This window comes from Paramormyrops kingsleyae, chromosome 6 (genome assembly GCF_048594095.1).
Source record: "Paramormyrops kingsleyae isolate MSU_618 chromosome 6, PKINGS_0.4, whole genome shotgun sequence".
In the NCBI taxonomy this organism is placed as follows: domain Eukaryota; kingdom Metazoa; phylum Chordata; class Actinopteri; order Osteoglossiformes; family Mormyridae; genus Paramormyrops; species Paramormyrops kingsleyae.
This window is the reverse complement of record NC_132802.1, coordinates 39,235,450-39,248,797: the sequence shown is the minus strand read 5'-3', so window position 1 is coordinate 39,248,797 and position 13,348 is coordinate 39,235,450.

Sequence of the window (13,348 nt, the reverse complement as noted above, 5' to 3'; positions counted from 1 at the left end):
GCCCGGAAGGAAGTGATAGATTAGGAAAATGAGTGAAGAAAAGGGGTAGGGAGAGAAATGAAAGAGAAAGAAGGAAAGAGAGAGAGAGAGAGAGAGAGAAAAAAAAAAAAAAAAAAACATAAGGACGAACAAACACGAACAAAGGCGGAGACAACAGTGGGACAGAGAGGCTAAGAAAGACAGGAGTAACGTAAAAAGCACATAAGGCAAGAAAAAAAAGAAAGAAAAAAAAACGCATTTGAAATACAACCAAAAAAGCATAAATACAAAGACACAACCAGAAATAAAGAAAATAAAACAGATATACAGACATACAAAATTGTAGCATGTGCTTGGAAGGGAGCATGTGTGTTCATCTGTTTTGGGGAGGTGTTTGAACATGTATTCGTGTGTTGGGTGCATGTGAAATTCTCCATGGAATGCACTTGATAGCGAGGGTGGGGGGCCGCAACCACACCCCACAAGAACCAGAGGCCGGCGGAGACAGGCCCAGGAGACCCAAGGCGTCCGCAGCCCCCCATGAGCACGGAAGAGCCAAGGCCCCACGTGCCCACGACATCCGGGTCCCCACCCCAGCAGGAGGAGGAGGGAGGACCCAGGCACAGCCCCCGCAGCCAAAAGGGCACGAGCCCCAGAGAACCATAGGCAACAGGCAGCCGACCCCGCGAGGGTGACGGCCGCTCCCGCACGGGCCAGGACCCCAGGCGGCTGGGAGCCGACCGGCCCCCGGCAGAGAGCCCCACCCGCGCCGGAGAGGCCCGAGCCCCCCCCAGGCCACCACCCGGGGAGGAGGGACAGCAACCATGCCAAGGAGGCAGCCGCGCCCAGGAAGGAGCAGCTAGCCCCGGACCCAGGCCCACACCGCCCACACAGACACTTCGCAGACACACTTCTCAGCCATACACATAGACCATACACCCACTCACACAACAGACACATACACAGAGACAAAAAGACATAAGCCCATCCACTCTGGACCGCCCTCCGCCATGCGGGGGAACGGATGCCACCCCCCAGCGCCAGCCGCAACCCCAGGGCGCCGCCAGCCGGACGACTACCCGAGTGCCCCCCCACCATCGCGGGCAGGGAGCAGGGGTGTAGGAAGACCCGCCCACTCTCCTCCCCTGTGTGAGAGGTGAAGTGTTGGATGCATGTGTTGGTGATTGTGAGTGTATGTGGTGTACCGGATGAGTATGACTGTTGAGAAACTTAAGATGGATTTAAAATTGACGGGGGAAGCGAGGAGGAGCGCTGCTTGCACACAGCTCTCCTCCCCATTACCCCCCCCCCACCCGCCAAGACCCTCAATGTATATGGTGTAAGTAAAATTGAGGGGCGGGCAGCAGTGAAGAGGTAAGTGAGACCACCTAAGCGGCCCCACCCACCAACCTCTGAGTAGTGCCCCCACCCCCCAAGGCCCTGTGTGTATACTGATATGTGGTGACTAAAGTACAATTAAAACAAGGGGAGGCAGAGGGCCGCACAGCACAGCGAGTAAGGCCATGTGGATGGCCCCCTCACCGCAGCGTGCGCGGCACATTCCCACCCCGAGATCCTACATGTGTGCGTGGCATGTTATGTGAGTGAGGGGGGAGAGGGGCTGGGATTCATGATACCAGGGGGGAGCTTACTACCCCCTGGCAGAAGAGAGCCAGCTAACCAGCTGGCTCATTAGGCACCCCAGCCCCCCACCGCGGCATGGGATGGAGCGGACCCGGAGCCCCCGGCGACAATGCCCCGGAGCAGTGCCGACGCCAAGAGCTAGCCCCCCCCCACCCCCACCCCGAAGGGCAGCCCGCACTCAGTCACCCACTCATTCGACGACAAAAAAGTGGCAGACCAGCCCGGGCTCGAGACATGCCACCCCCCAAACAGCGCAGGCTGGCCCCCCAGACATGGACCGACCCACCCCCCCTGGCAGCGCCCCGGAGGGACCACAGGCCACCCCCGCGCAGGAAGGCACCCACCGAGGAAACGGCCAGGCCCCAGGCACCAGAGCCCCAGACCCCCCCACCCAAGCCCGCACCGAAGAGGCCAACCACCCATCCCAGGGCCAGCCCCCGCTACCACCGGCGCCCCAGACCCCACGCCCCATGACTGCCGAGCAGCACCCGTCCAAGCCCCCCCCACCACCACCAGCCAGGGCAGACAACCAGACATCACAGGACGGCAGCCACAGCCCCCCCAGCTCCAAGAAGCCACTAGCCGCCCATAGCCCGGGGGCCCAACCCCGCCACCCGCCAGAACCCCGAGGAGACGAGACCACAGCCGACCACCCCCCCTATGTAATGGAATTGGTCAGAATGGACCAGAGAGAATCCAATTTGCCCAATTGATTTTTTTGGAGGGAATCAGACATTCTCTGCAGACTTATGTGGTCTAGAATTAAATTTCTATACTGAGTAACACATAAATTATTTTTTGATTTCCAGTTCATGAAGATAGTTTTCTTTGCAATGCCTAAGGCAGTAAGGATCATGTGCACTTTATTTTCTTCCATATCTAATACACTTGCATCACCTAAAATGCACAATGTAGGTGAGGTTGGGATATAGCAATTAAACCAAATTGATAGATCCTCACATATCCTTTGCCAGAACTTCTGAACTGGGGTGCAGTACCATATGGCATGCATGTAGTTCTCCGCAAATTCACCTGAGCAGTGGGTGCATAGGTTTGAGTGGATAAGGCCCATTTGGAACATCCTTTGTCCTGTATAATGAGTTCTATGCAGAGTTTTGTATTGTATAAGCTGTAAGTTTGGGTTTTTAGTCATTTTGAAGGTGTTTAAACATATTTCTTTCCAAAAGTTTTGATCTGAATCGATGGATAGATCTTTCTCCCATTTTGAGATTGGAAGGGAAATTGAGTCATCCATTTTTGACAATAACTTATACATTTTTGTCAATAATTTGGGGCTAGAAAGATTAAAAAATTCTAGCAGCCATGGAGGTATTTCTAAGTTAAACTGATTAAGATTGAACCTTGCCTGAATAATGGACTTCAGTTGCTGGTACTCAAGAAATTTACTGTTGCTAATTCCGTATTTTGAGACTAGTTCGTCGAATGAAATAAATTTCCTGTTTTGAATATCATGTTCAAGATTTCTAATCCCTTTATCATGCCATAAGGGAAAGTTCAATGTTATCTTTTTTTGGCAAATATCTGGATTGTTCCAAATGGGTGTTAGTTTGCAGGGAATAAGTGGAGACCTAGTAATTTTTAAAAATTCCCACCAGGCTATTAATGAGGTGGTAATACTAAGGCTCTTAAAACATTTATACCGCTTAATAGTAGGACTTATAAAAGGCAAATCAGACAATTTTACTTCTCTGCAGATTGCTTGATCTAAGTCCATCCATGGACTATCTACCGGGCTTGATTTGATCCAATTTGATATATACTGCAGTCTGTTGGCTAAGAAGTAGTGATAGAAACTTGGTAGTTCTAGACCACCATTACCTTTGGCTTTTTGCAGAGTTTTCAAGCTTATCCATGATGGTTTGTTCTTCCATAAAAATGACGAGATGCTTGAGTCTAGTGATTTAAACCAAGCCATAGAGGGTTTATTAGGGATCATTGAGAACAAGTAATTGATTTTAGGCAGGACCATCATTTTAATGATGGCAATTTCTAATTTAAATAAAAGTCAGACTCACACCACAACTCCCGACTGTTTAGCAACATTTAGCTAATTTCACCAACGGATAGCTAATCAAAACGAGTAAATAACTTAAAAGACGTATTTAGTTGTATTTTGTTATCAGGGCTTTAGAGTTTAACTTCAGGTCTGTGAAAGTACAGGACCGCGATGTATGTCCAAGCCCCATAACACACTAACTCAGGCGTTCACGCAACTTATCGCGAAAAACCAGACAGAAATAGACTTGTAAATTTTAAAGAAAAGATATTAACTGATTTTGTTAATATTTAAAGGTATAAAAAACTTTAGCTGCCATTCATAAATGGGCAAAAATTGGCTCACCACATGTACATTTTAAAGGAGGCACCAAAGCTGGTCAATAGTCTTTAAAAGTATAAAATACAAGCAGTTTTACGACCTATACATCTTGAAATGTTACGAATTTCATTGCTGGGGTCTTCCCATCTAGTACTTAAACAGCAACAGTCTCCGCTAGTGTTAGAACCTGGTCTTTGATAAACCTCAGGATAGGGCCCCAAGTCTTATGAAAGGTCTTTAAGGACCCTCCAATTCTGGTTGCCGTTAGGGAAATGAGGAAACAGCTTTTGCACAAAGTGTCTGCTTTGAAATAAATGAAACAGATGTTTCTTTGGCAGGCTATACTTGACTGATAGGATTGTGACTGTTGCAAAGACCCCATCCTCATATAAACTATTAATAGTGTTGAGCCAATGTTCTCTAGCCATTTAAGAAAGGCAGCAAAGGTTTTTTATACCTTTAAACATTAACAAAAACCGCTAATGTCTTTTCTTTAAAATTTTCAAGTCTATTTCTGTCTGGTTTTTCGCGATAAGTTGCGTGAACGCCTGAGTTAGTGTGTTTTGGGGGCTTGGATACACATCGAGGTCCTGACAGAAATAATTATGTCTGCTTTCACAGACCTAAAGTTAAACTCTAAAGCCCATCGGCGTGTGTGTGTGTGTGCTTGTGCACATGAGCACAAGCACATGGTTCAATGTAACTGTAGCAGCTTATTCCATTCATTCATTGTGCACATACAGTACACACATACACTCACCTAAAGGATTATTAGGAACACCATACTAATATGGTGTTTGACCCCCTTTCGCCTTCAGAACTGCCTTAATTCTACGTGGCATTGATTCAACAAGGTGCTGAAAGCATTCTTTAGAAATGTTGGCCCATATTGATAGGATAGCATCTTGCAGTTGATGGAGATTTGTGGGATGCACATCCAGGGCACGAAGCTCCCGTTCCACCACATCCCGAAGATGCTCTATTGGGTTGAGATCTGGTGACTGTTGGGGCCATTGTAGTACAGTGAACTCATTGTCATGTTCAAGAAATCAATTTGAAATGATTCGAGCTTTGTGACATGGTGCATTATCCTGCTGGAAGTAGCCATCAGAGGATGGGTACATGGTGGTCATAAAGGGATGGACATGGTCAGAAACAATGCTCAGGTAGGCCGTGGCATTTAAACGATGCCCAATTGGCACTAAGGGGCCTAAAGTGTGCCAAGAAAACATCCCCCACACCATTACACCACCACCAGCAGCCTGCACAGTGGTAACAAGGCATGATGGATCCATGTTCTCATTCTGTTTACGCCAAATTCTGACTCTACCATTTGAATGTCTCAACAGAAATCGAGACTCATCAGACCAGGCAACATTTTTCCAGTCTTCAACTGTCCAATTTTGGTGAGCTCGTGCAAATTGTAGCCTCTTTTTCCTATTTGTAGTGGAGATGAGTGGTACCCGGTGGGGTCTTCTGCTGTTGTAGCCCATCCGCCTCAAGGTTGTGCGTGTTGTGGCTTCACAAATGCTTTGCTGCATACCTCGGTTGTAACGAGTGGTTATTTCAGCCAAAGTTGCTCTTCTATCAGCTTGAATCAGTCGGACCATTCTCCTCTGACCTCTAGCATCAACAAGGCATTTTCGCCCAACGGGACTGCCGCATACTGGATGTTTTTCCCTTTGCACACCATTCTTTGTAAACCCTAGAAATGGTTGTGCGTGAAAATCCCAGTAACTGAGCAGATTGTGAAATACTCAGACCGGCCCGTCTGGCACCAACAACTATGCCACGCTCAAAATTGCTTAAATCACCTTTCTTTCCCATTCTGACATTCAGTTTGGAGTTCAGGAGATTGTCTTGACCAGGACCACACCCCTAAATGCATTGAAGCAACTGCCATGTGATTGGTTGATTAGATAATTGCATTAATGAGAAATTGAACAGGTGTTCCTAATAATCCTTTAGGTGAGCATATATGCTATGTCTAGATCTCCTGGGGAAATCAAGAGTGTTGCCCACAAACATTGTTCAGCTTTTGGCCTAACATGGTCCTTGCGTGTTTTAAAGTTGCGTGAAGTGGAGTGAGGAGCATTCTGAACATCAAACTATTTTAAGATAAATTGTCTGTAACAGGAAATTTAGTTTCTCAATTTATTTCTTATATATTATTTTGTTAATTATTGAGTTCAAAGTTTTGTAGTAAATGGTGATATTGTCATCAATTTGGTGATAATGCGAGCCAAACATTTCTCGAAAATGACATTTGCATACAGTAAGTAAAACATTCTGAAATCATATTTCTATTTTATTCTGCTGCTGCTTACATGTTTACATCTCTGTCTCTCTCGCTCTCTCTCTCCAGGACAGTGAAAGTAGGACTATTTACCCTTGTTTATGTAGCTGTAGGATGGCCATAATATAGTTTCAATCCGATATCGATGTACATAAGAACATAAGAACTATACAAACGAGAGGAGGCCATTCGGCCCATCGAGCTCGCTTGGGGAGAACTTAACTAATAGCTCAGAGTTGTTAAAATCTTATCTAGCCCTGATTTAAAGGAACCCAAGGATTCAGCTTGCACTACGTTATCAGGAAGACTATTCCATACTCTGACTACACGCTGTGTAAAGAAGTGCTTCCTTAAATCCAGTTTGAAATGTTCTCCCGCTAATTTCCACCTATGGCCACGAGTTCTTGTATTTGAACTAATGCTGAAGTAACTATTCGGTTGAACAGCATCCAAACCTGTTAGAATCTTATAGACCTGGATCATGTCCCCCCTCAGTCTCCTTTGCTTGAGGCTGAACAGATTTAGCTCAAATAACCTTTCCTCGTATGACATTCCTCTAAGACCAGGAATCATTCTTGTGGCCCTACGCTGCACCTTTTCTAAGGCCGCTATGTCCTTTTTAAGATATGGTGACCAAACCTGTACACAATATTCTAGGTGAGGTCTCACCAAGGAATTGTATAATCTTAGCATTACCTCCCTTGACTTAAACTCCACACACCTGGAGATGTACCCCAACATCCTATTGGCCTTTTTTATTGCTTCCCCACACTGGCGAGAATGAGACATGGAAGCATCAACATACACACCAAGGTCTTTCTCATAATCAGCTACCTTTATTTCAGTAGGTCCCATAAAATACCTGTACTTTATATTTCTGCTCCCTACATGGAGTACCTTACATTTGTCTATGTTAAATTTCATCTGCCAGGTGTCAGCCCAGTCACTAATTAAATTAAGATCCCGCTGTAGCTGCTGAGCCGCTAGTTCAGTATCTGCTACACCACCCACCTTGGTGTCATCTGCAAATTTCACCAGTTTACTGTATATATTGGTGTCTATATCATTTATGTAAATTAGGAACAAAAGTGGTCCTAAAATTGAACCCTGTGGTACCCCACTATGAACGCAGGCCCACTGTGACATCGAGCCTCTTATAACTACTCGCTGCTTCCTATCCGTTAACCAGTTATCAATCCAAGTCGCTACAGTTCCTAAAATACCTGTCGCTTTGAGTTTAAGTGAGAGCCTCTTGTGGGGAACAACATCAAAAGCCTTTTGGAAATCTAAATAGATGACATCATAGGCCTTCTTATCATCAACTTCCTGAGTAGCTTCCTCAAAAAACTCCAACAGATTTGTTAAACAGGATCTACCTCTCCTAAATCCATGCTGGCTATCCCTCAAAATGTTATTTGAGTCCAGGTAATCTACCATTTTCTCTTTGATTATAGCCTCCATAACTTTACCAGTTATACAAGTTAGACTGATTGGCCTATAGTTTGACAAATTACTTCTATCCCCTTTTTTGAAAATGGGCGTTATGTTGGCATGCTTCCAATCAGAAGGTACCACACCTTCAGATAAGGATTTTTGAAACAGTAATGTTAAGGGTCGGCAAATAATATCCCTCATCTCTTTTAACACTATAGGTAAGATGCCATCAGGGCCCTGTGATTTATTTATTTTGAGCTTAGCTAGGCTTTGCAAAACATCAGCTTCAGTTATATATATATTAGTTATAGACGATGTTGAATTAGTAATAAGAACTGGTAAGTTACTAGTGTCCTCGACAGTGAATACCCGTGCAAAACTATCATTGAACTCATTTACTATGTCAATGTCGTTTTCAATTATAAGACCCTTACTATCCTGCAGATTAGTAATTTCAGCTTTTAGAGCTCTTTTAGAGTTAAAATACTGGAAGAAACTTTTAACGTCATCCTTAGCCTCCAATGCGATCTTCCTTTCGACATTCCTTTTAGCTCGTCTAATGTCATTTTTTAATTCAGCCTGTAGATTTAGATACTCTTGCTTTATTATGTCATCATCAGTTATTTTCCATCTCTGGAACAAAGCCCTTTTCCTCCTTACTTTATACTTTATGTCCCTATTAAACCACCTAGGTTGCAATTTCCTAGATTTATTTTTGCTAGAAACAGGTATGAAGTCCTCTTGTACTTGCAATAACGTGCTTTTAAAAAATTCCCATGCCTCTTCAACAGTTTTGTTATTTAACTCCATCCAGTTCACGGTTTCTAGTTTTAATCTCATACAATTGAAGTTAGCCTTCCTAACATTATATATTTTTGATTTGGACTTTGCTCTTCGGGCACTAAACTTAACCTCAAATTTAACCATGTTATGATCGCTACTGTCAAGTGGTTCTAAAACATCTAATTTACCAATCCTGTCCTGGTTATTAGACAAAACAAGATCAAGAATGGCATCTCCCCTGGTAGGGGTGTTAACAAACTGAGTAAAAAAACAATCCTGTACTAATTCCACCATCTCAAGTTCATTTTCAGAAGAGCCAGCAACAATGTCCCACTGTATCCCCGGTAGATTAAAATCACCCATAACTACCACATCATTTTTATTGCTCATAATCCTAATATCACTGTATAACAATCTGCTTTCCTCAGCAGCTACATTGGGTGCTCTGTAACAAACACCGACAATTAGGCTATTTGAGTTTGTAGCATCTAATTTTACCCATATAGCTTCCGTACTTTTACTTATATCAGTAAGCTCCCTTGCCTGCAAGATTTCCTTTACATATACTGCAACACCACCTCCCTTCTTACCTATACGGTCTTTACGGAACAATGTGTAACCATCCATATTATATTCTTGTCCATCCTTATCACTCAACCACGTTTCAGTTATTGCTATAATATCATAAGAGTCCGATGAGATAAGAGCCTCTAAATCATGAATTTTATTCCTAATACTCCTGGCGTTTAAATACAGACAACAAAGGGTAGGCTTATTACAGTGCCTACTTATAATATGATTTTTTTGGGCTTTCCGTTTCCCCCCAGTTACATACTTAACTAACCTCCCTGCCCCCCCAGTCCCTAGTTTAAACATTCCTCAACTACTCTACAAATACGCCTTCCCAGTACACTGGTTCCCCTCCGGTTCAGATGCAACCCATCCGGCTTGAACAGGTCCCACCTGTTCCAGAAGGTCCTCCAGTGCCCCATAAACCTAAACCCCTCTTTCCTACACCATCCTTTTAGCCACGCATTTAATCTCCTTATCTCAGCTAACTTAGCCTCACTTGCGCGTGGCACGGGGAGTATTTCGGAAAATACCACCATGGACGTTCTGCTTCTAAGCTTATTGGCGACTTCTATAAATTTATCCTGCAGAACAGCCCTTCTACCCTTGCCTATGTCGTTGGTGCCAACATGCACCACGACAACTGGATCCACCCCAGCTGGGGCCAAAAGCTTGTCCACACGATCTGGAAGGTCTCCTACCTGGGCACCAGGCAGGCAAGACACCGTACGGGACCCTCTATCACGCGTGCACACATAACTGTCTACTCCCCTAATAATTGAATCCCCCACTACCACAACCTCCCTCTTTCTGGGGGGAGGGGGCTCCTCAGTGCCCAAGGGCCCACCTGCTTCCCCAGTCCCTTCCGGCTCTAAAGCTGGAAGCACCTGAAACCTGTTAGACACAGACACCTCAGGTGATGCCGCCTCTGTAACGTGTGTACGCCTTTTCCTGCGTCTACGACCTACGGTCACCCAGCTCTCTCGACCTCTCTGCTCTTCATTCTCCCTCCCCCCCGTTAGTGGCGTACACACCGTCTCCCTAAACGGCGTATCAACTAGCTCATCTAACTCACTGTTGCATTGGATGCGAGCCAGTTGCTCCTCAAGGTCGCGAACCTTGACCATGAGTGAGTCCACTAGCTTACATCGCTCGCAGATGAAGTCCGACTGGACACTAACGTCCAGAAGGGCAAACATCTTGCAAACGCAACACTGAGCTGGCCCCATAATTAACTAACTCACTATGACCCCGTACTCCCAGCCCAGTAAATTTATATAGTGTATTTAACTATAAAGATTAATTTGCGTAACAATAAATGCAGTAACGTGCGGAGTACACTAAAATAAGTTATTACTTGTGTTAAAACGGAACTTAATTATTATTTTATTAAAAATTTTAAACCTGATAAACTTACTACTACTTACCAGAAGAACTTCTGCCTGAACCAAGTATGAACTAAAAACAAGGCGAAATCGAAGTTGCTCTTGGGAGGTCGAAAAACCACAAAAACCCCCTCACAGCAGGCTAGCTACTGCCGGAGCGGGAAAAAAGTGGAAAATGTCCTCCCGGCCCCGACTGGCGACCGAGCAAAGCTCAGGAGCAACTGTCCTTTTCCGACGCTTGGTAGCGATACCGACGTTAGATGTTATTAGTTATAATCGCCCCGCGGGTGTGTGTTACGGAGTTTAAACGCGGACAGAAAAACGCCGCGCACGCGACACCCGCAGCTCTCTGTCGGTAATAATCGCGCTGTTGATTAACAGACAGGACAGACAAGCACTCACGCTGACCGAAATAAGAACAATAAATAGAAATAAACAGCCACCCACGTAAACAGGTAAAGCACATATGTAATGCTTGTCTGTGATGATTGGTTAACATATTGATTGGTGTATTAATATAGCCGGAAAGTAATAAAACCCATTGCAATCAAGTATACAGTGCCTTATAAAAGTATTCAGTTATCATAATTTTACTCAATTACAAAGGATAGTTAAACGTTTTCCAAATGAGCATTTTATTGCATTTCCAAAGGCACTGTAACTTATTTCTGTGCCAACATTAAAATTAAATAAACTTATGATTTAATGTCGATATGAGATGACAAATTATTCACAAATGATACAGAGGTGCCACTCATTTCCACATACAGTAACTCATCACAATTGGGTGCCACTGTGCTTTTTAATGAAAAGCTGATAAAACTTAAAATGTGGTTCGGTCATGTGTGTAGTCTGTGTGTAGACAAGGAAACAGAGGCATAGTAGCTGTTATTTTTTTATTCCAAAGTCATCCAATTTGCTATTTTCCTTACATACCCACCCATTCACTCACTCACTCACTGACCCACCCACCCATTCACACACCCAAGTCTTCCGTAAGGTGTTTGCAGAACTCGCTGCAGAACCCAGGCTGTGTGAAGTTCCCCTCGTCTTCCACGCCCAATGTAGCCTATGGGACAATAAATAATAAGCAAGCATACTTAGTATCAAAACAGAGCAACAATGTTTTTCATTGCATACTTTCAAGAAAATATTCAGGACCTGACACACAATAAATTGTTCTGGTGACTTTCTTTTTGCAACCACTGACTTCAGCAACAATTGTCAACATTCTTACACAGTATGCATACCTGGTAAGCTGTTCTTATAAGTCTCTAGACAGTGCTGGCAGCATTCCAGGCGATACAATCGTCGGAATTGTGCTTGATAGGCCGCACTGTACAGTTTCCATGGGACTACACCTGTAGGTTTCAAATTTAAGAATGATTCATTAGAGTAAAATCCCTTGTTAATGGGAATACAAACATCCTAACTCAAAGGGTATTCAAATATCATAATATGTTTTATACCTACTGTCAAGCCACTGAAAATGCGCTCGGGCACGGAATGTTTCCCTTCCGACTAAGTCCCAAAAAAAGGTGACAAACAAGTGACAGCTTTAAAAAAGCTTTGTCACCCTCGAACAGGACTACTTCTAAAAGGATATCCTCCAGGACGTCGAGGGGGATCTGTGAAAGAAATCATACAAGCACGCAAATATTATTTTACAATAGTTCTGTAATATAACAAAAACAGACAAAAATAGCATGACTTCTACATTCCAACTCCAACTGCTTAAAATGAAGCTCATTGTTTTCACATTTTTGTAGGGTACAGCACAGTAAGCACAGAGAAAAAAAGAGAAAAACAGCAGGTTCAGCTGTAAGATCAGCTACATAAATACCTGTTCAATGGAGATGGAACCCATTCCTCCTCCTCTACCATCTGTGCTTTCAACACATTGAATTTTCCTAAAAGAAATTATATTGTCACAACTATTGTAAAACTATGACATATTGTAATGGTATCACATAGAGTTGACTCCACCTGAGGGCACAGGTGTAAAACAATTTGATCACGTTGGGCACCAGACCTGGAAAAAGGCAGTCATGATACTACCAGCTTGTCAGACTGAAAGGCTTATATGCATATGGGTCAGAACAATGCATCAGAGTGATAAATATTACAGCATCAACTTTGTAAGGTGTATCAATCCCCACTAGGGTTGTAACGGTATACCGGTATGGCGGTTTATTGTGATATTGACATGTACGATTATCATATCATGCACATTTGCCTATCCGCGGTTTGGAAAAAAAAAAAAGAAACCAGATCTCACCTGCGCTGCTGTGTATATGCAACTTCTTTCCGCTTTACTGCTTAGACTCCACCCATAAATGCACAGCGGCGAAAATGTCCGATAGTGGCTGCAAATTCTAATCTCTATTTCCCGCCGAAAAAAAAATTAAAATCTGCAGTATGGGAATATTTTGGGTATCCGAAAAATGATCGTGGGGTGGATATCCAGTTTGCAAGAAATGTGGACGAACAGTGGCCGCAAAAGGAGGAAATACGTCGAACATGTTCTCCCATATTCGCGAACACCATCCCTCCGTGAAGATAAAGGTAAGTTCCATTTATAACTTAAAGCCGTATTATTTCTGTGATGCAGAGGGAATCCCGGAATCCAGTCATGTAATTGGAGTCAATTACAGTATAATTCAGATGCCACGTAAAATGTCCGATTTGATAGATAGATGGATGAATAAATCAAAATATAGCTGTGCAGCAAATTAAATCGCGATGTGCGTCTGTGAATATACAGCGCAAAAAGGCTGCCGCTTGCTCATTAACCAACTACCCCCCCCCCCCCACACACACACACACACACACAGCGGCACAGATGATTATTTTGTCCTCCAGGTTCGTGTGCCGCCCCCCATAGAATCCCTCCCGGCGCCCTCCCAACTTCATCCCTTA